Source organism: Chlorocebus sabaeus, chromosome 25, assembly GCF_047675955.1.
Source record: "Chlorocebus sabaeus isolate Y175 chromosome 25, mChlSab1.0.hap1, whole genome shotgun sequence".
In the NCBI taxonomy this organism is placed as follows: domain Eukaryota; kingdom Metazoa; phylum Chordata; class Mammalia; order Primates; family Cercopithecidae; genus Chlorocebus; species Chlorocebus sabaeus.
In genome coordinates this window covers 7,476,460-7,502,953 of record NC_132928.1, presented here as the reverse complement: position 1 = coordinate 7,502,953, position 26,494 = coordinate 7,476,460, and the positions used below count along the sequence as shown (strand labels likewise).

General features: G+C 39.5%; 1 long non-coding RNA gene across 1 annotated transcript; it reads left to right on the top strand.

The window, feature by feature from the left end:
- Positions 1–108: 108 nt before the first annotated feature.
- On the top strand, positions 109–24,942 carry LOC140710181 (uncharacterized). The gene is made up of 3 exons (XR_012091124.1): positions 109–172; positions 22,925–23,082; positions 24,739–24,942. It is a non-coding gene; the product is annotated as an uncharacterized lncRNA (long non-coding RNA).
- Positions 24,943–26,494: the final 1,552 nt, after the last annotated feature.

Here is a 26,494-nt window from a genome sequence, read left to right as displayed (position 1 = left end):
ATTTAGGTGGTCTTCTATATGGACAGGCATGACACTTGGTGCCGAAACCCAGGACAGGGGGACTCCATCAGGAGACCAATCCCCTGTCCTTGCCCTCTCTCCATGAGGAGATCCACCTATGGCCTCGGGTCCTCAGACCAACCCAAGGAACATCTCACCAATTTCAAATCAGGTAACTGGTCTTTTTCACTCTCTTCTCCAGGCTCTCTTGCTATCCTCCAATCTCTCTCTCCTTTCAATTTCAGCTCCTTTCCCTCTCTAGTAAAGACAAGGGAGACACATTTTTGTCTGTGGATTCAAAAACTCCAACATTGGCCATGGACCCAGGAAGGCAGTCTTCCCTTGGTGTCTGGTCATTGCAGGGACACCTGCTTTGATCATTCACCCACATTCCATTGGTGTCTGATCACTGTGGGGATGTCTGCCTTGATCATTCACCTGTACTCCCCTGGTGGCGAGTTGATTGTGGGGACACCTGCTTTGGTTGCTCACCCACATTGCAGCCCAGGACTCAGTCAGGGATGCCTACTGAAAGCCTGATAGCTGACCACCTCCCTTTCTCTGTGTCTTTACCTTTCTCTTCAAATTTACCTCCTTCACTATGGGCAACCTTCTGCCCACCATTCCTCCCTCTTCCCCATTAGCCTGTGTTCTTAAAAACTTAAAACCTCCTCAACTAACACCTGACCTAAAACCCAAACACCTTTTTGTCTTCTGCAATACCACTTGGCCCCAATACAAACTCAAAAATAGTTTCAAATGGCCAGAAAACGTCACTTTCGATTTCTCCATCCTACGAGACCTAGATAATTTTTATTGAAAAATGGGCAAATGGTCTGAAGTGCCTTAAGTCCAAGCATTTTTTACACTTCGTTCCCTCCCTAGCCTCTGCTCCCAATGCGACTCATCCCAAATCTTTCTTCTTTCTCTCCTGTCTGTTTCTTCAGTCTCTACCCCAACCTCAGAGTCCTCTGAATCCTCCTTTTCTTCAAACCCCTCTGACCTTTCTCCCCCTCCCCAAGCCACTCCTTGGCATGCTGAATCAAGTCCCAATTCTTCCTCAGCCTCTGCTCCCTGACCTTATAATTCTTCTATCACCTCCCCTCCTCACACTTGGTCCAGCTTACAGTTTCATTCCATGACTAACTTTCCCCTACCTGCCCAACAATTTTTTCTTAGAGTGGTGGCTAGAATAAGGGTTCATGTACCTTTTTCTCTATCAGACCTTTCCCAAATCAGTCAGCATTTGGGCTCTTTCTCATCAGACCCCACTAAATATATACAGGAATTCCAATATTTAACTCAGTACTACAATTTAATCTGGAGTGACTTAAACATCAATCTGACCTCTACCCTCTCCCCATTTGAGTGAGAAAGAGTTTATAACCTAGCCCAATCTCACACTGATAACTGCTGGAGTCATGAGCTGGGTCTCCAAGATGGCACCAGGGCAGTTCCCTGAGACGATCCCCAATGGGAATACCAAACAGGCTCCCAAGGTATAGCTAGGTGAGATTACATGGTCTCTTGCCTAGTTGAAGGGCTAAAAAAGGCAGCATACAAAGCTGTTAATTATGACAAGCTTAAAGAAACCACCCAAGGTAAGGATAAAAACCCAGCCCAGTTCATGACCCACTTGGCAGCTACCTTTAGACGTTTTACAGCCCTGGACACAGAAGGGCCAGAAGGCCGTCTCATTCTCGATATGCACTTTATTACCCAGTCTACTCCCGACATTAGGAAAAAACTGCAGAAACTAGATTCCAGCCCTCAAACCCCATAAGACTTAGTTAACCTCGCCTTCAAGGTGTTCAACAACAGAGAAGAGGCAGCCAAGTGGCAATGTGTTTCAAAGCTGCAACTGCTTGCCTCCGCTGTAAGACAAACCCCAGCCACGCCTTTGGCACACAAAAACTTCAAAACAACAGACCCACAGCCTCCAGGGTCTCCTTTAAAATTTCCTCATGGACCTTGCTTCAAATGCCAAAAACTCAGCCACTGGGCCTCAGAATGCCACAGCCCAGGATTTCTCCTAAGACTTGTCCTGTCTGTGCAGGACTCCACTGGAAGTCAGACGGTCCAACTAGGATTACAGCCACTCCTAGACCTGCTGGAAAAAACCTCAGGTTCTCTGACTGACTCCTTCCCAGATCTACTCAACTTAGCGGCTGAAGACTGATACCACCCGATCACCTCAGAAGACCCCTGGACCATCACGGATGCTGAACTTCAGGTAGCTCTTACAGTGGAGGGTAACCCTTTTTTTTTTTTTTTTTTTTTTTTTGAGACAGAGTCTCACTCTGTCACCCAGGCTGGAGTGCAATGGCGCGATCTCCTCTCACTGCAAGCTCCACCTCCTGGGTTTACACCATTCTCCTGCCTCAACCTCCCGAGTAGCTGGACCTACAGGCGCCCACCACCTCGCCCGGCTAGTTTTTTGTATTTTTTAGTAGAGACGGGGTTTCACCATGTTAGCCAGGATGGTCTTGATCTCCTGACCTCGTGATCCGCCCATCTTGGCCTCCCAAAGTGCTGGGATTACATGCTTGAGCCACTGCACCTGGCCAAGGTAACCCTTTTTAATCAATATGGGAGCTACACATTTCACATTATCTTCTTTTCAAGGGCCTGTTTCCCTTGCCCGCATAACTGTTGTGGGTATTGATGGCCAGGCTTCTAAACCTCTTAAAGCTCCCCGACTCTGGTGTCAACTTGGACAACATTCTTTTTTACACTCTTTTTTAATTGTCCCCACCTGCCTACTTCCCTTATTAGGCTGAGACATTTTAACCAAATTATCTGCTTCCCTGACTATTCCTGGGCTACAACCACACCTCATTGCTGGACTTTTGCCCAATTCAAGGCCTCTTTCGCATCCTCCCCTTGTGTCTCCTCACCTTAATCTACAAGTATGGGATACCTATACTCCTTCTTTGGCAACCGACTATGCACCCTTTACCATTCCATTAAAACCCAATCACCTTTACCCCACTTAATGCCAGTATCCCATCCCACAGCAGGCTCTAAGAAGACTGAAGCCTATTATCACTCACCTGTTACAACACGGCCTTTTAAAGCCTACAAATTCTCCTTACAACTCCTCTATCCTACCTGTCCAAAAACCAGACAAGTCTTACAGGTTGGTTCAGTATCTTTGCCTTGTTAATCAAATTGTCATTCCCATCCATCCTATATGCCAAACTCTTACACTCTCCTGTCTTCAATACCCCCTTCCACAACTCATTACTCAGTTATTGACCTCTAAGACACCTTTTTTACTATCCCTTTACATCCCTCCTCCCAACTTTTTTTCATCTTTACTTGGGCTGACCCTGACACCCACCAGTCCCAGCAACTCACCTGGACTGTCCTACCCTGAGATTTTAGGGGCAGCCCACACTACTTTGGTCAGGCTGTCCTCATGACTTACTTTCTTTTCCCCCATCTGCCTCCTACCTTATTTAATATGTTGATGACCTTCTTCTTTGCAGCCCCTCTTACCAATATTCCCAGCAGGACACTATCCTACTTCTTCAGCATCTCTACTTGAAGGGGTACCGAGTGTTCCCCTCTAAGGCCCCTATTTCTTCCCCTAGTGTTACATATCTTGGCATAGTCCTCCATCAACACACACTTGCTCTTCCTGCAGACTGCATTCAGTTAATCTCCCAGACCCCAATCCCTACCACCAAGCAACAACTCCTTTCCTTCTTAGGCATTGTTGGATACTTCCAACTCTGGATACCAGTCTTTGCCATCCTAACCAAACCACTTTGCAAGCTCACTAAAAGCAATTTAGCTGATCCCAAAGACCCTAAGTCCTTTCCTTATTCTTTCATTCATTCTTTCAAAAGGACCCTAGAAACAGCTCCCATACTAGCACTCCCTGACTCGTCCCAACCTTTTTCCTTACATGCAGCTTAAATACAAGGCTGTGCTGCTGAAGTTCTCACACAGGAGCCAGGCCCAAAACCTATAGCCTTTCTATCCAAACAACTTGACCTCACAGTTCTAGGCTGGCCCTCGTGTCTGCAAGCAGTGGCAGCTGCCACTTTAATGCTTCTAGAGGCCCTCAAAATCACAAACTATGCTCAATTTACCCTCTAGAGTTCTCACAACCTTCAAGTGTTAATATCCTCCTCACACCTTTCACACTTATTGTCTGCCCATCAACTCCTCCAGCTCCATTCACTCTTTATTGAAACCCCACAGTAACTATTGCCCATGGTGTGCTCAAGCTTACTCTTAAAGGAATAGACAAGAGTATGCATATACGGGGCCAGTTCCACATATTCAGCAACCAGACCGGCATCCAGGACAACATGGAGTATACCATTGGTTGTTAGAAGGCTTGGGACATTTCTGTCTTTGCAAGCCGCAGCTTAAACCAGGAGACAAAGATTATTTTACTTATTTTCTCTCCTGCATAGGATCTGCAATCAGAGCTATTGATCTTCTCCATTCAGACCGCCACTCACACCTGTGGGAAAGGGTGATATAATAGATCATTGGCTTGACAACAAGAAATCCTATTCATATGATGGGAAATGGGGACAAAAAGCTTGGTATGTAAAACATTATTCCTAAGATGGCTGAATAGGAAAAGCTCCAGTCTGCAGCTCCCAGCATAATCAATGCAGAAGACGGTGATTTCTGCATTTCCAACTGAGCCTTCACGGGTGATACCCAGCAAACAGGGTCTAAAGTGGCCCTCCAGCAAACTCCAACAGACTGCAGCTGAGGGACCTGACTCTTAGAAGGAAAACTAACAAACAGAAAGGAATAACAACAAAATCAACAAAAAGGACATCCACACCAAAACCCCTTCTGTAGGTCACCAGCATCAAAGACCAAAAGTAGATAAAACCACAAAGATGGGGAGAAACCAGAGCAGAAAAGCTGAAAATTCTAAAAATCAGAGCACCTCTTCTCTTCCAAAGGATGGCAACTCCTCACCAGCAATGGAACAAAGCTGGATGGAGAATGACTTTGATGAGCTGACAGAAGTAGGCTTCAGAAGGTTGGTAATAACAAACTTCCCCAGGCTAAAGGAGGATGTTCAAACCCATTGCAAGGAAGCTAAAAACCTTGAAAAAAGATGAGATGAATAGCTAACTAGAATAAACAGTGTAGAGAAGACCTTGAATGACCTGATGGAGCTGAAAACCATGGCACGAGAACTATGTGATGCATGCACAAGCTTCAATAGCTGATTCTATCAAGTGGAAGAAAGGGTATCAGTGATTGAAGATCACATTAATGAAGTAATGCCAGAGGAGAAGTTTAAAGAAAAAAGAGTAAAAAGAAATGAACAAAGCCTTCAAGAAATATGGGACTATGTGAAAAGACCAAATCTACATTTGATTAGTGCATCTGAAAGTGATCAGGAGAAGGGAACCAAGTTGGAAAACACTCTTCAGGATACTATCCAGAAGAATTTCCCCAACTTAGAAAGGCAGGCCAACATTCAAATTCAGGAAATACAGAGAACATCACAAAGATACACCTTGAGAAGAGCTACCCCAAGACACATAATTGTCAGATTCACAAAGGTTGAAATAAAGGAAAAAGTGTTAAGGACAGCCAGAGAGAAAGGTCGGGATACCCACAAAGGGAAGCCCATCAGACTAACAGCGGATCTCTTGGCAGAAACTCTACAAGCCAGAAGAGAGTGGGGGCCAATATTAAACATTCTTAAAGAAAAGAATTTTCAACCCAGAATTTCATATCCAGCCAAACTAAGTTTCATAAGTGAAGGAGAAATAAAATCCTTTACAGACAAGCAAATGCTGAAAGATTTTGTTATCACCAGGCCTGCCTTACAAGAGCTCCTAAAGGAAGCACTAAACATGGAAAGGAACCACCAGTACCAGCCACTACAAAAACATGCCAAATTGTAAAAACCATCGATGCTAGGAAGAAACTGCATTCACTAACGGTCAAAACAACCAGCTAGCATCATAATGACAGGATCAAATTCACACATAATAATATTAACCTTAAATGTAAATGGGCTAAATGCCCCAATTAAAAGACACAAACTGGCAACTTGGATAAAGAGTCAAGACCCATCAGTGTGCTGTATTCAGGAGACCCATCTCACATGCAAAGACACACATAGGCTCAAAATAAAGGGGGGAGGAAGATCTACCAAGCACATGGAAAGCATAAAAAAGTAGGAGTTGCAATCCTAGTCTCTGATAAAACAGACTTTAAACCAACAAAGATCAAAAGAGACAAAGAAGGCCATTACATAATGGTAAAAGGATCAATTCAACAAGAAGAGCTAACGATCCTAAATATATATACATCCAATACAGGAGCACCCAGATTCATAAGGCAAGTTCTCAAAGACCCACAGAGACTTAGACACCCACATAAAAATAATGGCAGACTTTAACACCCCACTGTCAATATTAGACAGATCAACAAGACAGAAGGTTAACAAGGATATCCAGAACTTGAAATCAGCTCTGCACCAAGTGAACCTAATGGACATCTACAGAACTCTCCACACCAAATCAACAGAATATATATTCCTCTCAGCAACACATTGCACTTATTCCAAAATCGACCACACAGTTGGAAGTAAAGCACTCCTCAGCAAATGTAAAAGAACAGAAATCACAACAAACTGTCTCTCAGACCGCAATGTAATCAAATTAGAACTCAGGACTAAGAAACTCACTCAAAACTGCACAACTACATGGAAACTGAACAACCTGCTCCTGAATGACTACTGGGTAAATAATGAAACAAAGGCAGAAATAAATAAGTTATTTGAAACCAATGAGAACAAAGACACAATGTACCAGAATCTGTGGGACACATTTAAAGCAGTGTGTAGAGGGAAATTTATAGCACTAAATGCCCACAAAAGAAATCAGGAAAGATCTAAACTCAACACCCTAAAATCACAATTAAAAGAACTAGAGAAGCAAGAGCAAACACACTCAAAAACTAGCAGAAGGCAAGAAATAACTAAGATCAGAGCAGAACTGAAGGAGATAGAAACACAAAAAACCCTTCAAAAAGTCAATGAATCCAGGAGCTGATTTTTTTAAAAAAAGATCAACAAAATTGATAGACCACTAGCCAGACTAATAAAAAAAGAAAAGAGAGAAGAATCAAATAGATGCAATAAAAAATGATAAGGGGATATCACCACAAATCCCACAGAAATACAAACTACCATCAGAGAACACTTTAAACACCTCTATGCAAATAAACCAGAAAATCTAGAAGAAATTGATAAATTCCTGGACACATACAACCTCCCAATACTAAACAAGGAAAAAGTTGAATATCTGAATAGACCAACCAAACATTCTGAAATTGAGGCAATCATTAATAGCCTACCAACCAATAAAAAGTCCAGGACCAGATGGATTCACAGCCAAATTCTACCAGAGGTTAAAAAAAAAAAAGGAGCTGGTACCATTCCTTCTGAAATGATTCCAATCAATAGAAAAGGAGGGAATCCTCCCTAACTCATTTTATGAGGCCAGCATCATCCTGATACCAAAGCCTGACAGAGATACAACAAAAAAAGAGAATTTTAGACCAATATCCCTGATGAACATCGATGCAAAAATCCTCAATAATATACTGGCAAATCAAATCCAGCAGCACATCAAAAAGCTTATCTCCCACAATCAAGTCAGCTTCATCCCTGGGATGCAAGGCTGGTTCAACATATGCAAATCAACAAACCTAATCCATCACATAAAGAGAACTAATGACAAAAAACACTTGATCATCTCAATAGATGCAGAAAAGGCCTTCAACAAAATTCAACAGCCCTTCATGCTAAAAACTCTCAATAAACTAGGTATTGATGGAACGTATCTCAAAATAATAAGAGCTATTTATGACAGACCCACAGCCAATATCATACTGAATGGGCAAAAACTGGAAGCATTCCCTTTGAAAACTGGCACAAGACAGGGATGCCCTCTCTCACCACTTCTATAGTGTTGGAAGTTCTGGCCAGGGCAACCAGGCAAGAGAAAGAAATAAAAGGTATTCAGTTTGGAAAAGAGGAAGTCAAATTGTCCCTGCTTGCAGATGACATGATTGTATATTTAGAAAACTCCACTGTTTCAGCCCGAAATCTCCTTAGGCTGATAAGCAACTTCAGCAAAGTCTAGAGGATACAAAATCAATGTGCAAAAATTACAAGCATTCCTATACATCAATAACAGACAAACAGACAGCCAAATCATGAGTGAACTCCCATTCACAGTTGCTACAAAGAGAATAAAATACCTAGGAATTCAACTTAAAAGGGATGTGAAGGACCTCTTCAAGGAGAACTACAAACCACTGCTCAATGAAATAAAAGAGAACACAAACAAATGGAAAAACGTTCCATGCTCATGGATAGGAAGAATCAATATCATGAAAATGGTGATACTGCCCCAGGTAATTTATAGATTCAATGCCAGCCCTATCAAACTATCAATGACTTTCTTCACAGATTTGGAAAAAACTACTTTAAAGTTCATATGGAACCAAAAAAGAGCCCACATTGCCAAGACAATCCTAAGCAAAAAGAATAAAGCTGGAGGCATCACCCTACCTGACTTCAAACTATACTACAAGGCTACAATAATCAAAACAGCAAGGTACTGGTACCAAAACAGAGATAGACCAATGGAACAGAAGAGAGGTCTCAGAAATAACACCATACATCTACAACCATCTGATCTTTGACAAACCTGACAAAAACAAGAAATGGGGAAAGGATTCCCTATTTAATAAATGGTGCTGGGAAAACTGGCTAGCCATATGTAGAAAGCTGAAACTGGATCCCTTCCTTACACCTTGTACAAAAATTAATTCAAGATGGATTAAATACTTAAACATTAGACCTAAAACCATAAAAACCCTAAAAGAAAACCTAGGCAGTACCATTCAGGACATTTGCATAGGCAAGGACTTCATGACTAAAACACCAAAAGCAATGGCAGCAAAAGCCAAAATAGACAAATGGGGTCTAATTAAACTAAAGAACTTCTGCATAGCAAAAGAAACTACCATCAGAGTGAACAGGCAACCTAAAGAATGCGAGAAAAATTTTGTAATCTACCCATCTGACAAAGGGCTAATATCGAGAATCTACAAATAACTTAAACCAATTTACCGGAAAAAAAAAAACAAACAACCCCATCAAAAAGTGGGCAAAGGATATGAGCAGACACTTCTCAAAAGAAGACATTTATGCAGCCAACAGACACATGAAAAAATGCTCATCATCACTGGTCATCAAAGAAATACAAATCCAAACCACAATGAGATACCATCCCACACCAGTTAGAATGGTGATCATTAAAAAATCAGGAAACAACAGATGCTGGAGAGGACGTGGAGAAATAGGAATGCTTTTACACTGTTGGTGGGAGTGTAAAGTACTTCAACCATTGTGGAAGACAATGTAGTGATTCCTCAAGGATCTAGAATTAGAAATACCATTTGACCCAGCCATCCCATTACTGGGTATATACCCAAAGTATTATAAATCATGCTACTGTAAAGACACATACACATGTATGTTTATTGGGGAACTATTCACAATAGCAAAAACTTGGACCAATCCAAATGTCCCTCAATGATAGACTAGATTAAGAAAATGTGGCACCATGGAATACTATGCAGCCATAGAAAGGGATAAGTTCATGTCCTTTGCAGTGACATGGATGAAGCTGGAAACCATCATTCTCAGCAAACGATCACAAGGACAGAAAACCAAACACTGCATGTTCTCACTCATAGGTGGGAATTGAACTATGAGAACTCTTGGACACAGGGTGCAACAAACCAACATGGCACATGTATACCTACGTAACAAACCTGCACATATGCACATAGTGCACATGTACCCTAGAACTTAAAGTATAATTAAAAAAAAAAAATTATTCCTTCCCTGGCCTAAAAACTCATCCCCACCTACATTAAAGCCAATATGCCTGATTACTATTTTTAGTGAACTTATTTTATTAGGGCAGTTCCAAGCTCAAAAATATGTAACTGGTACCTTGGTAGCCACATAAAAATGTGCCTTAGACCCAGAACTTACTGAACTAACTCATTATAAAATTGAATTTTCTTTAAGGTGTCCACAAGCAGTCCCTGGTCATGCTTGAAGCAGCCTTGAGAAACATCACCCCCACCCCCTCCAAAAAAACCCAGAAGGAACTTATACTATTTATCTTGCCTTATGACTTTATATTTTATAAATACAAGACAAGAATGTCAACCCTTTGAGCTGGAGCTAAGCCACTGTAACCCCTGTGACCTGCACGTATACATCCAGATGGCCTGCAGGAGCCAAGAAGTCTGGAGCAGCCAAAAAACCACAAAATAAGTGAAACAGCCAGTTTCTGCCTTTACTGATTAACCAACCTTACGACATTCCACCATTATGATTTGTTCCTGCCCTACCCTAACTGATCAATCGACCTTATGACATTCTTCTCCTGGACAATGGGTCTCATGATCTCCCCAACATGCACCTTGTGACCCCCTCCCCTGCTGACAACAGATAACCACCTTCAACTGTAACTTTCCACTGCCTATCCAAATCCTATAAAGCTGTCCCTCTCCTATCTCCCTTTGCTGACTCTCTGTTCAGACTCAGCCCATTTGCACCCAAGGGGATAAACAGCATTGTTGCTTACACAAAGCCTGTTTAGGTCATCTTCTATATGGACATCCATGACATTTACTATCAGGCTCAAATATATTTTGTCATTTTATAAATTTAAGAAACCAAAAATAAACTTATGTTAACAATTAACATTTCAGTATTTAACCTTATTTTGGAAATGATTCAGACATTTAATGAATATTTACTACTTAATTCAATATAACATACACTTACGATTCCATTTATCCAAAAAAGGGATTCTTAAGACTATTTTTAAAGAGAGATGTTTTATAAAACATAATCTCTTTTTATTTGAGATGGGGTCTTGCTATGTCACCTAGGCTGGAGTTCAGTGGTGTAATCACAGCTCACTGTAGCCTCAAACTCCTGGGCCTAAGTGATCCTCCCATCTCAGCCTCTCAAGTAACTAGGACCAGAGATGTTTACCACCACGCCCAAATAATTTTTAATTTTTTTGTAGAGAAGGGGTCTCACTATGTTGCCCAAGCTGGTCTCAAACTCCTGGGCTCAAGCAATCTTCCTGCCTTGGCCTCCCAAAGTGCAACCACACCCAGTCCATAATCATTGAAAAAGCTTACATATAAACTTTTGCCACATTCACATTCATCTAATTTACTTGTTTTTATAATTTATGTTTGAACTGTTTATAAAAATTTTAGGAGACACTGAAGAAAACTAGCCATCATCTCAAGTTATTTCTCTGTTAACTATTTTTACAGTGTTCAAATGTTAGGCAGTAGCCACCTAAGCAAGAACTCTAAAGTTAAATACATGGCTATTTTGTTGATCAGAAGACACAGCTGTTTCTGTTAAACCAAAATATTAATCTAGTCGTGTTTACCAAAGATTTACCCAGGTCACATGCACTAAAAGTCGTCTGAGTTAATTTCTACTTTTCTGATAAAATATTTTAAAGTGCTTACTTTTTTCTTTAGGTTAATTAATTACAACCCATTGATATATTTTCGGAGAGAAATACCACATACACATAACACATATGAACATATAGACACACAGACAGAAGCAGGTCTTATAGCTTTTATAAGATTATTTATTTGTCAATGTTAAAATAGTTTCTCTCTCCATTTTATACTATAAATCTCCCAATCATCTGTTTCACTGTCTTAAATAATAGCTAGGCAACCCTAATTTGCACTTTCAAAGACATGACTCTTAGGTAAAACAAAGTAGAAAATTTACATCTCAAAGGCACAGAACTTAGATGTCAACATCATTATTTGCCCAAAGAACAGCATAGATACAGGTCCAGTTGAGACAAAATGGCCAGGAAAAGCACCTTAAAGGTAAGGTTTATTATGTAAACTTTATACCCATGTCTTCACCATTGTATAGTTTCTAGGGGTTTAGGTGAATAGAGGGAGAGGCCCTTACAAATGGAGGTTTTCATTGTAGATATAAATCTCTTTTATAAAAAGTTTCAAAATAGCCAGCCAAATATCAAAAGTTGAATTTTTTGGACCATATAGTTGATAGGTAGTCTTTTCAATTTATCTTACTTGTTAGTTAGATTACTGACTTAATGATGAAGCCCTTTAACTAACATGGCAAAAAGGTACTTTCTATGCCTGGATTCAAGGATAGAACTTGATTTCATATTCCCCACAACAGAAATTTTCTTCTTTATCCAAAAGAGTGATTGTCCTGTAATAGTGGGATTGAAAATGGAAATAGTGGCTCTGGTGTCTACCTAGATTGGATAACAACTGGTAGAAGGTTAGAGGAGCTCCCTCTAAGGCCCATCAATCCTGATAGTTAACATGGAAATTATCAGGGAGTGAAAAGCCTATTTTTAGGGGCTTTTCCTGAAATCTCTGGGAGTAGCCTCTTTTCCAGTGTCCTGGCTGTTTGCACCAATAGCAACTGCTGTTTTAGGGGTTGCTCATTAAAGAAGTGCTCTGGGGTAGGCCCAAAGGCCATTCTAGGTTGTTGGTTGGCATGGAGCTGAAACACATTGGAAACAGCTTTCAAATGGTCAATTGCGATTTTTCAGGCTTTGCTAGGCCTATACATGGACCAGGTGGGAGCTTGTCCGGTAATACCATTCTGCCTCTTTTATCCATTTCTGGGCTTCCCCGGTTTTCACCAGTGTGTGAATTAGTTGGTAAAGATCGAATATCTTGAGGTCATAAATTTCAATTAAGACCCTGAATTCTGCAGAAACCTTTTGAAGTCTTCCCTAGATTTAACAAAATTTTTAACTATGGCTCTGAGTTCCATTATCACCTAGGGAGTGTAAGTCACTCTGGGATTATTTCCTGACTTTTTGAGTGCTTGTAAGCAAACTGTTTAACTGTGGTATTTTGTTTTGTTTTGTTTTCAGAGAAGAAAAGCAAGTCAGACTGAAAGTTAATAGACTGCACACTCAGGCAAATCGGGATAGAGGGGAGCCATAGGAATCGTATCAGTTTTACTGTCCTTGATGTGGACGGTATTTTGCATTTTTAGATTTTTGTGTGTGTGTCATGGAGTCTCGCTCTGTCGCCCAGGCCAGAGTGAAGTGGTGCGATCTCGGCTCACTGCAACCTCTGCCTCCCGGGTTCAAGCAATTCTCCTGCTTCAGCCTCCTGAGTAGTTGGGACTGCAAGTGCATGCCACCATGCCCAGCTGATTTTTGTATTTTTGGTAGAGACAGGGTTTCACCATATTGGCCAGGCTTGTCTCAAACTCCTGACCTCGTGATCCACCCTCCTCTGCCTCCCAAAGTGCTGGGATTACAGGCATGAGCCACCGCGCCCAGTCTTTTTAGCTTTTTATTAGCTCTTCACAATTAATTTTTTTAAAAAAGTTAGATTCCTGTCTCTTTGAGGCTTCTGAATGCTATTAATATTTAGAATGACATTCTCTCTGCTAAATTTGAGAGACTTGGGATTCAAGTATACTTGTTGAATGAACAGCATTATTCATCTGGAATGTTCTGTATAATGGCCCTGTAATTCTGAATTATCTTTAGTAAGATTTTGCCACTTTTGTAAATATTTGCAGCTTCCAAGGTCATAGTTCTTAGACATGAAAAAGGCAAGAACACCAGAAGTCGAAGTACTCAGCTAGTTATAAATTAAGGATCCCATTTTTATGTATGATCTTGGGTCTCTTAGAGTTGAGATGGCTTAGGTTATAAGACCTCAGCATATAAGAAGAGAAAAAAATAAAGAGCCCCCCTTCAGTAATAACTACTTATTGTAACTGCCGTCAGTTACCTTAAAAACTGCAGCTTTTTTGTCAGTGACTCATCAGTCACCACAAACTGAAAGGTCATGTGCCCTGCCACAGCACAAAGTAACACTTGGTAACACACAGTCAAGTGCTCTTTCACTATATAAACTAACCCTTTGTACCCCAAAGGCCAAAGATATCAGGGAGCTCAAATGCAAAGGACAACAGAGCTCCAACCTGAGAGGAACTTACTTATGACTCTTGGAGCTCCACGAGAAAGACGGAGGAACCCCTTTACCCCCACCCCACCAAAAGGGATTACATCATTTTTCCTGTTTCTCAGAAGGTCTCAGGGTTTTCAGCAGTCCTTCAGTTCCCTTTGTGGTCACCAGATTTGACAAAGGACAAAATTACACATTTAGTTTGAAGATCTTGACTGGCTTTATTGCAATTCTAGGATTGGGCAATGTCTCATTCCATAAAATAGAATAAGCATCCCAAAGAGTTTAGCAGAGGGGATTCGTTTTATAGACAGAGGGGATTGAAGAAACCAGAAACAAAGAACAAAATGTGGACTGGTCATTTGAAAGTTACTTCCCTTATAAGGTGAGAACAAGGAAACAGAACAATAGAGAAATAACAGATTTGTTAGCATCAGGTTACGTCGGGTTAACTTTTGTTGTAAGGATTAAAACAGAAGGAGCTTCGTTATCCTGCTCATTAAAGTCTGAAACTGGTCTGCTTGGAACATTGACTGTTATTGCTCTGTCCTGATTTTGGGGAAGATGAAATAACAACTTAGTTTCGGTTTGGTGATATGGAACTTTGGCATGGGTGATTCCATTTTGATTTTTAGTCTGGTCTGTTGGGGGCCTAATACAAAATAATAGCCTTTCATAATTTGTACTTAACATTAGGAAATAAGACACCATTACAAAGCTCAAATCTTTATCAAATCGAAGGGTCTTTGGTCCATTGACCGTTCATGGGCACTCCTTTTGACATTTTTCCCAGGCTGACTGTGAATTTAGCATTGTTCTGATTCTTTACTTGCAATAACAATAGTTACTCTGTGACAGGCACTGTTCTCGGCACTTTTCATCCAGTAACTCACTTAATCCTGTAATAAAGGGACTATGGTCTACCTCTTCAACGGGCTGTACCTGTGCGAGGTTGGTGAGATCATTCTCCCAACCTTGCACAGCAAGAAGGGTCAGGATTTGAACTCAGACAAGCTGAAGCCAGCACCCAGATGCTCGACCAATTAAGCCAGAGCAGCCGTCAGAGCCCAAGCTCCAGAAAGTGTAGGGGAGAAAACAATAAATTTTCTTTCACCTTGCATGAGTTTTTGCTGAGCTTCTCTGTGAAAAAGACAAATTAACAAGAGAAAAACAAACAGAAGTCTGATAAAATGTGTACCTATGGGAGACAACGCGGAGAAACGAGTAAATCTCTGTAGCAGATCTCAAAGAATTATCCTAGACCTCACCCTTAACTACTATCCTTCTCTGAAATAAGGAGAGAAGGCTGAGGGGAATGATGCAATTAAGAAAAGTTGGCCATGGCCAGGCGCAGTAGCTCACACCTGTAATCCCGGCACTTTGAGAGGCCGAGGCAGGCAGATCACAAGGTCAGGAGTTCGAGACCAGTCTGGCCAAAGTGGTGAAACCCCATCTCTACCAAAAATACAAAAATTAGCCAGGTGTGGTGGTGGGCACCTGTAATCCCAGCTACTCGGGAGGCTGAGGCAGGAGAATCACTTGAACCCAGGAGGCAGAGGTTGCAGTGGGCCGAGATCATGTCACTACACTCTGGCCTGGGCGGCAGAGTGAGACTCTGTCTCAAAAAAAAAAAAAAAATAGAAAAAGAAAAAGAAAAGTTGGCCAGGAAAAGCACCGTAAAAGAAGCATAATATTTGATAACTAGATTTAAGTTGATGCCTTCTCTGGGGAATTAGTTATTTTCTTTCTGATGCAGAAAAGGACACACCCTTACAATGGAGGTTTTCTTTAAAGATGTAAATTTGTCTTATGAAATGGTAACTCTGCTTTCAAAGCTAATTTGCTTCCAAAGCTTCTCTGTGTTTGCTATTTCCCAAAATAACTCAAAATAATCCTTAGGTTAAAAGGCGTATTTTGGGGTAGTATGTCCTGAGCCCCATCATTAGTCATCTTTATTCCCCTGGCCAAAGGTCTCCTTGCTCGTGACAGTCAAGTACTAAAGGACAGAGGGAACGTTTTAATGAGAGTTTGCTGACATGCAAACACGTGTCATCCACTTTCTGATTAAAAAAAAAAAAAACAAAGAAAACATTCCTGTGGCTCAAACCTGACATTTTAAGCCATTTGAGATACCCAGCAGTCTAGGAAGAATGCACCTGAGAACTAAAATGAAAGAAATGTCTCCAACCAAATCAGAGACTACTAAATGAGTCTTATTAAGAAGCCAAGTGGAAACTCCATCTCAGAGAACAAATTAGGCCATAGAAATCAAATTGCCATCATTAAACCAAAATAAAATTCTAAGTCCCTCGAGCAAGTGAATGGCCCCCTCCTCTCAGCCAAGGGCCTTCTAAAGTAAACTTGAAACACTAGTTCAGGCCATGATGGGAATAGGTGGTCAGACATGTCTCATTACACTCTCCTCCTTATGGAATTCAGGCACATCTGACCAGCATTTACATTCAAACAGCAACCTTAAGACTGACAAAACAGACTATTTGTAGCAGTAAGATATCAACATGACAGATAGCAGGCCTGAAATAAATAGAAGTATTTTACCTCAAAATATATTTCTTTGACATATTTTGAAATGGCCCTGCAAAGTTGTCTCTTGTGGGAAAAATCTACATTCTATAGAGAATCCCCTTCCCTTTCCAGGTCTTTTTCCTGATTCAGGAGAGAATTAAGAGTCTGGCACCTTTTTAAGGCTTATAAGAAACATTTACTATTATCTCTGAAGCCTGCTACTTAGAGGTTTCATCTGCATAATAAAAACCTTGGTCTCCTCAACCCCTTATCTTAACTCAGTCACTTCCTTCTATTGATTCCAGGTCTTTAGATAAACTCAACCAATCTCCAATCAGAAAATCTTTGACTCCACCTAAGGAATCAAAATCTTTGACTTCACCAGTAGGAATATTGAGAAATAGGCAATATTCCTATTGGGGCACAGAAAACAAAACCTAACAGTCCAGGAACGCAAAGGAAACATCTTCATCTTTTACACAGTCAAGGAGATATCACAAGCATGAATGCCCTACAAATGTTTCCCCAGTTTTCTGTTTGGTTCTGTTAGTTTCAGAGTAACAATATTATTAATCATATCTACCACTAATTGAGTGTTAGCCACATGCACCTGGCACTAGGCTGCGTGCTTTACATGCACCATTTCATTGAAGGCTTGTAATTACAATGTGAATTATTATTATTATTTATTATTAACCTTATTTTACAATGAGACAACTTACAAAGGAGGAAATTTATAAATAAAAACTTGTAATTCATAAATGAAACTTGTAAATGAGGTAATGCATAAATGAGAAGAAGCTTTATAATGGGAGTATCAGGGCTCTGTGCTTCCATTAAACATCTGAATCTAAAGTAAAATTTACCTTCTTAAGTGAAAAATAAATTAACAACACAAATTAATATGGATGAGGGGGTCAGAAATGTTTATGGTCAGGCAAGAAAAGAGCTAAAATGTTCAGGGTGCTGCAGAAGAATTAAGTAAACGTTGCTGGAAATCCATGTGAGTAGTTGGAAATCACTGATCTAAACCAGGATTGTGAGACTAAGGTAAGCGGTCTCTAGCCCTTGAGGACTAAACTCTGATTTTTTTTTTTTTATCTTGCCCAAATTCCTATCTAAGGGGTCTAGGGAGTCATGCCCTACAAATCATAAATTCTCATCAGATGAGTTTTATTTAACCACATATATATATATATATAATGATTATATATATTTATAATGATTATATATATAATGATATATATAATGTATATATATATCATTATATATTTTATATATATAATGATTATATATATAATGATTTACTTTCCAACCTGACTCTGGCATAACATTAGGAGACAAAGATAAAATCAAAATATTTTACCCCAAAACATGTTTCTTTGCCATATTTTGAAATGGCCCTGCAAAGCTTTTCTTTGTAGGGAAAAATTTGCATCTATACAAAATCTCTATTAACATAACTAGATCTTTTTCTTGCAGACTCTCCCAATCCTAAAGAGATTAACTAGGATCTGAAACAGAAACATCTGTAACCTGTTGTCTCTAAGGACAGCCACTATCAGACTGCAAAAGGATTTTGGTCTCCACAGTCTTTATCTTAACCTGAACATTCCCTTTCTATCTATCCCAGGTCTTCAGACAAACTCCATCAATTGTCAACCAGAAAATATTTAAATTCATCTATAGCCTGGAGGCCCCCCCACCTTTGAGTTGTTCCACCTTTATGGACCAAACCAATGCGTTTCTTAAATGCATTTGATTAATGTCTCATGCCTCTCTAAAATGTCTAAAACCAAGCTGCACCCAGATCACCTTGGACACATGTTCTCAGGACCTCCTGAGAGCTGTGTCACCATCCATGGTCACTCATATTTGGCTCAGAATAAACCTCTTCAAATATTTTAAAGAGTTCTACTCTTTTGGTCAACACCCCGTAGATCCTCTTCCACCTAGAGTTGGCCTCTCCCAGTCTTTGTGGAGGACCAGGAAGCACTGGTTGGAGAGGAGAGGAGAGGAGAGCAGAGCAGGGATGGTTTGTGGCATAGAGCAAAACTGAAGCTCCTCTCTTTGAATGCAAAATACAACGTTGGATCCTTTAGTCCATCTGTGAATCTATATTAAGCACTTGGTGAATGCATTTTAATATATTTTTTATTATAGTAAAGTTTCATACAAGCATATTTAACTGACTTTACAAAGTTCTTACATTTTAACATCTCTTGATGATGTCATAATTATAATTGGAAGCACTTTGTTCATTTTTACTAGTACCTACGATGATGATGGCATCTTATTCAATATCTACTATGTAACAATTGAAATCTCTAAATGAAAGCCAAGGGTTTGGAAGAATTTATGTCCTTTAGTACTAAGTAATAGACATAGAGACATCTGATACATCATGGTGTGGGTGTGTGTGTGTGCTGCGGGGTGTGGGTGGTTGAGAATATGCGCACACACTTAGTGGGTAATGGAAGGGGCAGGCCATGGGACAGAGAGGTGCAGAATCCAACTTGGGTAAATTTGTTTTTTTCTAGGGTAGTCCAGCAGATAATTCAGTGAGAACATATATTGAGTGACACCTACAGTGAATATTTGCAGTGGGATCAAACAGTTAAATAAAGAATTAAATAGAAAGCTGCACAGAGTGATTTTTTAAAACATGACTTCAAAACAGTCAACAACATAGTACAAGCAGAATTAAAGCAAATGAGGCTCATCTAGCTTGCTTTTCTCAACAAAATTGGAGTAATTAAGTACAAAGGTAGTATGATAAGAAATTACACAAAAATAGGCAGATACAGACCAAAATTGCTTCCCCAGAATTCTTTCTCAGACTCCCACTACCTTGCGCTTTTCTGCTTCCCAGCCTCTCTCTCTCCCTAACCACTTTTCTGCTAAATATTTTCTGACTTTTGTCTCCCTTCTGTGCCTATACATTTTTGTAGCTTTCCTGAGCTCAGGCTTCAGCCCTTTTTTCCCTTCAGTAGAAACAACATGGTACTCTGAGACACCATATCCTATAGAGCCCAAAGGTTGGTATTATCGTTGGCCAGCTATGGGGCCTAGTCAAGTTATTTAGTCTCTCTGAGTGTCACTTGTCCCATCTTTTAAAATGAGTAAAGTAATACCTACCTTAACAAGTTTTAATGAAGTTTAGAGATATTCCTTCTAAAATTCCTGCCGCCATGTGGCTGCTTCATAAAGTAGAGCCCTAGGCATCAATGACCCTTCAATCTCTTCATCTAAAACCCTTTGCTAACATTAAGTATCATTTTTCCTTCCTTTCACAATACTACAGTATCGTATTTTTACTTTTTTAACTGTGGTAAAATACACATAACATAAAATTTACCATCTTAACCTTTTTTTTTTTTTTTTTTTTTTTTTTTTTTTTTTTTTTTTTTTTTGAGACAGAGTCTCACTCTGTCACCAGGCTGGAGTGCAGTGGTGCGATCTCGACTCACTGCAACCTCTGCTTCCTGGGTTCAAGCGATTCTCCTGCCTCAGCCTCCCGAGTAGCTGGGACTCTAGGCATGCGCCATCAAGCCCAGCTAATTTTTGTATTTTTTAGTAGAGATGGGGTTTCACCGTGTTGGCCAGGATGGTCTCTATCTCTTGACCTTGCAATCCTCCTGCCTCGGCATCCCAAAGTGCTGGGATTACAGGCATAAGCCACCATGCCTGGCCCATCTTAACCATTTTTAAGTGTACAGTTCAGTAGTGTCAAGTATATTTACATTGTTGAGCAGCCAAGCTCCAGAACCTTTTCATGTTGCATATCTAAAACTCCATATCAAGAAAATAACAATTTCCCATTCTCCCCTCCCCACTCTGAGCCTTTGGCAACCACCGTTCTACTTTCTGTTTCTATGAATTTGACTGCTGTAGACACCTCATGTAAGCCAATTTACATAATTTTTGTCTTTTTGTACCTGGCATATTTCACACAGCACAATGTCCTCAAGGTTCATCCATGATGTAGCATGTGTCAGAATTTCCTTCCTTTTTAAGACTGAATAATATTCTATCTGTATGTACAGACCACATTTTGTTTATCCATTCATCCTCATTGGATATTTGGGTTGCTTCCATCTTTTGACTGTTGTGAATAATGCTGCTATGAACATGGGTGTACAAACCTCTTTGAGCCAGGTGTAGTGGCTCACACCTGTAATTCTAGCAATTTGGGAGGCTCAGGTAGAAGGATTCCTTGAGCACAGGAGTTTGAGACCAGTCTGGGCAACAAAGTGAGACCCTATCTCTACAATAATAATAATAATAATAGATAGCTTGTCATGTTGGCATATCGCAATTGCTAGGAAGGCTGAGGTGGGAAGATAGTTTGACCGCAAGAGGTCACATCACTACACTCCAGCCTGGGTGACACAGTGAGACCCTATCTCAAAAAAAAAAAAAGTAGACCTAATCTCTTTGAGATCCTACTTTCAATTATTTTGGGTATATATCCAGAAGTGGGATTGCTGAATTATATAGTAATTCAACATTTAATGTTTTGGGGAATGGTCATACTCTTTTCTGTAGAAGCTGTGCCATTTTGCACTTCCACCAATGGTGCGCAAGGGTTCCAACTTTTCCTCACCCCTGCTGGCACTTGTTATTTTCTTTTTCTTTTCTTTTCTTTTCTTTCTTTTTTTTTTTTTTTTTATAGTAGCAATCCTAATGAGTATGAAGCAGTGTCTCACTGTGGTTTTGATTTGCATTTCCCTAATGCTTAGTGATGTTGAGCATCTTTTTATGTGGTTGTTAAACATTACTATATTTTTATAGTTTTATATTTAGTTTTAACACCATCACTTCAAATAAAAAGTAGTTTTGAATGCATTCACTTTAATTCCTCAGATTTCCTCTCCCAAATTACTTATTTTTAGTTCATATCTTGCTTACTCAGACTAGAAACTTGACCATCATTTTCATCATCTTTTATACTGAATGACTCTTCAAGTCCTCACATTTCTGTTTTTGTGATGATTCTTACACACATTTTCCTCCACTTAGGCCGTCACCTACCTCATCCAGAATCTATTTCCTCACACTTAGACACTGCAATGGCTTCCTGTGCACCATGACTTATTTTTCTCCACCAAATCCTATTCATCTTGAACACTGCTGCCAAATTAATCTGTCTTTAACATACCACATTTGTTCTGAAATTTGTGTAATCAAGAAATTGTGATAACTATTGCATACTCCAGAGGTTCTTAGATTTGTCTCTCATGGAATGTTTGTCTTCCCCAAAGCAGAAGTATTCTGTTGATAAAATTAAGTAATGGTAGCCTTTTTCTAAATCATAGAAAAATTACATTGATGGCTAATTTCTTTTCAATTTTAGGCTTTTCTCCTACTTTTATTTATTTAGCCTTCTACACTTGTGATTGTCTGATTGGTGGCAGGTCCTGGCAGATAACATTATAAGAAAAAAGTATATATATATATATGTATATTTGAAATTAATTGAAAAGCTCAAGTCATTAATCATACCTAGCTGGGCAGCTTGGGATTTTTGTCACTGTCATCATAGCTATTTATTTTGTTAATAAACATATGTGTATAGTTTCCTACTAGATAAATATATGAATACTATAGTCATATTTTTAGCTGAGAAAATTGTTATGCTTCATAAGGAACTAAAAGTATCTACATTAGTAATCCCTAATACTAACATGACTCTCAGGTTCTCTGCCATCTGACAAATTTGAAAACAAGTGATCCAATAATTGATTCTGGACTCCTCAACTTCTAAGGACAGTCTCCCTAAAGGGATATCCTAAAGATGTTTGTGATTTTCACATTTTGAGAGGGTGAAAAAGGGGAGAAGCAGGTATTGCCTATGTTGGAAGATGATTTTCCACAGAAGTTTCTTATGAGACTCTCCCCTTGGAAAATAAAAGGAAGTCATAGGCATTATGTTCAGGGTTAGATATTGAATATAATTTTACAAACAATGTACGAACAATTAGAGAAGGGTCTGCTATGGCCTGTAAGATCCTAGGAGGTATCTGTTTCAATTTGTGTGTATCTCACATAAGATACAGCAAATGAGACAATGTCATTACCTCCCATCCCCTATCCATCTGCTGATACTAGGGAATGAGTCAACTGATGACCCCACCGTCCTGATGTCACAGCACAGGACAAGGTGGGTCAGTCTTGAGCCAGTTTTCTATGGGTGCATGGAAAATGGTGACCCTGGTTACTGGTTTGGATGACTTTACAGTTATATTTTTCTCATGTAATAAGCAAAAAATATTAAAAATTTTGTTTGAAGACCTCAACCAATATTCTTCTTCAATTCTTTCCCTGAATAAAGACCTTTGCAAGAGGGCCCAGGACTTTTTCATCATTGTTCAGCGAGATCTATAAACACAGAGCTATAAACACAGCATCTGCCTTTGACCACTTCCATCTGGAAGAACCTGAGAGATAATTCATTTTATGAAATTTTCCCTACCCTGAAATGGGAGAATGGTAGGTAAAGTAGTGGCAACCCCTTCTCCCTTTTCCTTCCATGTGTGTGTGTGGGGCGGGGGGGGGGGGGGGGTGGTGGTGATGTAAAGAATGCACACTTCAGGTAAAATACGTGAGCAGCTAGGGAAGATTGGGATTATTTAGCTCATAAAACATTCCTCATCATCCTCCAAGGTGTACACTTGCCCCATATCTAAACTTTTACTTTCCCCAACAAAGATCGTTCACTCCAGCTAAGCCAGTCTCCTTCTTGTCCCTGCAACACATGACAGCTCTCTACCATACCACCTCCATGCCTTTGCTCATGCTGTGTCTACACCAGGGATCATATCCCAGGCCTCCCTCCCCTCTGCCTCTCCAAATCCCATATATCCTTTCCCCAGAAAAACTTCTTGTATTGTTCCAGTCCTCATATACCTTACTATTTCAAAAAGTCCTTCTGTATTCAGAGCTACTCCTTTATTGCGCTAACACAGCATGATTCCAGATTAACTGATTCATTCATTAACCAATATTTGGTGGGTGCCAGCCATTTCCAAATAATTCTGCTAAATTCTCAGTTTTTACTGTGATCAATCAGATAACTACACAAATAAGTATGACACAGAATAGAAAGTGAACATACATGAAAAAGCCAAAGATAGAGTGCTGTGGCCATTCAGAAAAGAAGGCAATGCACTCTAACTAGAAGGATCAGGAAAGACTTTGGGAAGGTGATTTTGTGGTGGGAATTAAAGGATAGGAATGTTTGGAGGCAAAGAGTAGGGAATTCCAAACTCAGGAAACTTTGCAGGATGCATCTTGCTGGCGATACTTTGCTACAAAGCTGTCTGAAGAGGTGCCAGGGAAAGCTGCTGGCTGCTAGGTGCTGCTGGCTGCTAGGTGCTGCTGGCTGTCATTTGCAGTGAAATCTGTATACTAGAAAAGTTACCTGTATTGTAGAAACCAAGTTCTGGAGAAGTTCCTGGGCTGCTAGAACTGGATGCTGGAGAAACCAGGTGTGCTGAAGGAGGCTGATGAAACAAATGCACTGGAATCAGAAAGAGAGTCCCCTTCCTCCTGCAGTATTCCACCAATGCCTTCTACTGACAAAGCTTAACATTATGTCAGCTGACTTAGAAGAAGTATTTGCAGGGTCCAGCTGCATTACCCACAGAATAGGGAATGAAGGATGGATTTGGAGCTGAAAGAAAATAAGCTGACAACTGGCACAGTGAAGAATTTGGCTCTACAGTCTCTACATACACCCTTCTATACATATTTACACTTCTGTGCAGCAATGAAACAACTCTATATTTCACCTAAAAAGATACAACTGTCTTAAAATATAAAGAAGTCCTCAGCTTTGCTTTACAATGAGGAGATGCACAGTCAGTCTCAGTTGTCATTATTTCCATCATTGGCTATATATTAAATATTTCTAAAATCCTGTCACAGTCTCTGTTACCTAAAAATAAATATGTAAAATTAACCTCCAAGAACTTATATGCAAAATAAAAATGAGAAGAAGAAAATGGTTAGCTTATATGAGGGGTCTTCAAAAAGTTCACAGAAAATGTGTATTTTTTATATATATGTATATAAAGATGTGTGGATTTCAAACATTTTTGGCACAAAAGTAAACTCGTACTAACTTGTTATAACATGCCTGAACAGAATCTAATTTGAGGCACTAAGAAGGATAAGACATTCATTTGAAAAGGACTCCTATATTGCAACATGAATTCTGCTAAAATTGAAGCAAGAACAAACATCAAATTTATGATGAAGTTTGGGTAGAAGAACGATGAAATTATTGACTCTTTATAAAAAGTTTATTGGGACAATACCCTAAATAAATCAGCAGTTTAAAAATGGATAACTTATTTTAAGAAGAAACAAGATGATGTTGAAGGTGAAGCCTGCAACGGCAGACCATCTACATCAGTTTGGGAGGGAAAAATTCATCTTGTTCGTGCCCTGAGGAAGACTGACAATTAACAGCACTAACAGTAGCCAACACCATAGACATCTCAGCTGGTTCACCTTACACAATTCTGTGTGAAAAATTAAAATTGAGCAAACTTTCCACTCAATGGGTGTCAAAACTATTGCACCCAAGTTAGCTGCAAATAAGAGCAGAACTTTCAATTGAAATTTTAAACAAGTGGGATCAAGATCCTGTAGCATTTCCTTGAAGAATTGTAACAGGAGATGAAACATGACTTTACAGTATGATCCTGAAGACAAAGCATAATCAAAGCAATGGCTACCAAGAGGTGGAAATGGTCAAGTCACAGCAAAAGCAGATGAGCAATGAGCAAAGGTCATGGCAAAGTTCTCTGGAGATGTTCAGGGTGTTTTGCTTATTGACTTTCTGGAGGGCCAAAAAACAATAACATCTACTAATTATGAGAGTATTTAGAGAAAGTCGGTCAAAGCTTTAGCAGAAAAACACCCAGGAAAGTTTCACCAGAGAGTCCTTCTTCACCATGACAATATTCCTACTCATTTTTCTCACCAAACAAGGGCAATCCTGTGAGATTTTCCACGGGAAATCATTAGGCACCCACCTTATAGTCCTGGTTTGGTTCCTTCTAACTTCTTTTTGTTTCCTAATCTTAAAAACTTTTTACCTTAAGTTAAATTACATAACTGTTTAAGATTTCCTAATCTTAAAAAAATTTTTCTTGACAGTTGATAATATGAAAAATATTGCATTGACATAGTTCAATTCCCAGGACTCTCAGTTCTTTATGAATGAACCAAATGGCTGGTGTTATTGTTTATAAAAGTAACCTGAAATTAATGGAGCTCATATTGAAAAATAAAGTTCATATTTTATATTTTTTAATTTTATTTTTCCACAAATTTGGAAGTTCCTTGTATATACAAGATAAATATGCAAAGTGACCACCGTCTTCATTTCTATAATTGGTTAAACTGCTATTCATAATTGCTATCTATGGTTAAAACGCTATTCATAATTGATGTCTATGATTTTCTTTTTCTATAATCCATTTTATATTTTCACCTTTCTCAGTCAGCTCAGTCAGAACTTCAGCTGTTTGGGGTTTCTTTACCTGATAGAGTGATACAAACCTTCATTCTTTAAGGGCTCACTTGTTCTGCTTTTTCTGCCTTTTTTTTTTTTTTTTTTTTTTTTTTTTGCTATAGCTTTTCATTAACCTTTACTACTGGGCATAATGGTACTAAAAGGTATCCAGAAGAATTCTCCTTGCCTCTGCTGTGAGCAGTGGCCTATTTCCCTTGGTAAATTGGGACCAGTTCTTTCAGCCAGTAGGATGACCTCTTTTTCTGCCTGTTGGTTCAGTAGCATAAGGATCCTAAAGTCGCCAGGTGACAACTTCATCTTCCAATTTATTGCAATTATTGTTGTATCCCCTGGTGGAAATGTTTTCTCTCTAGGTAC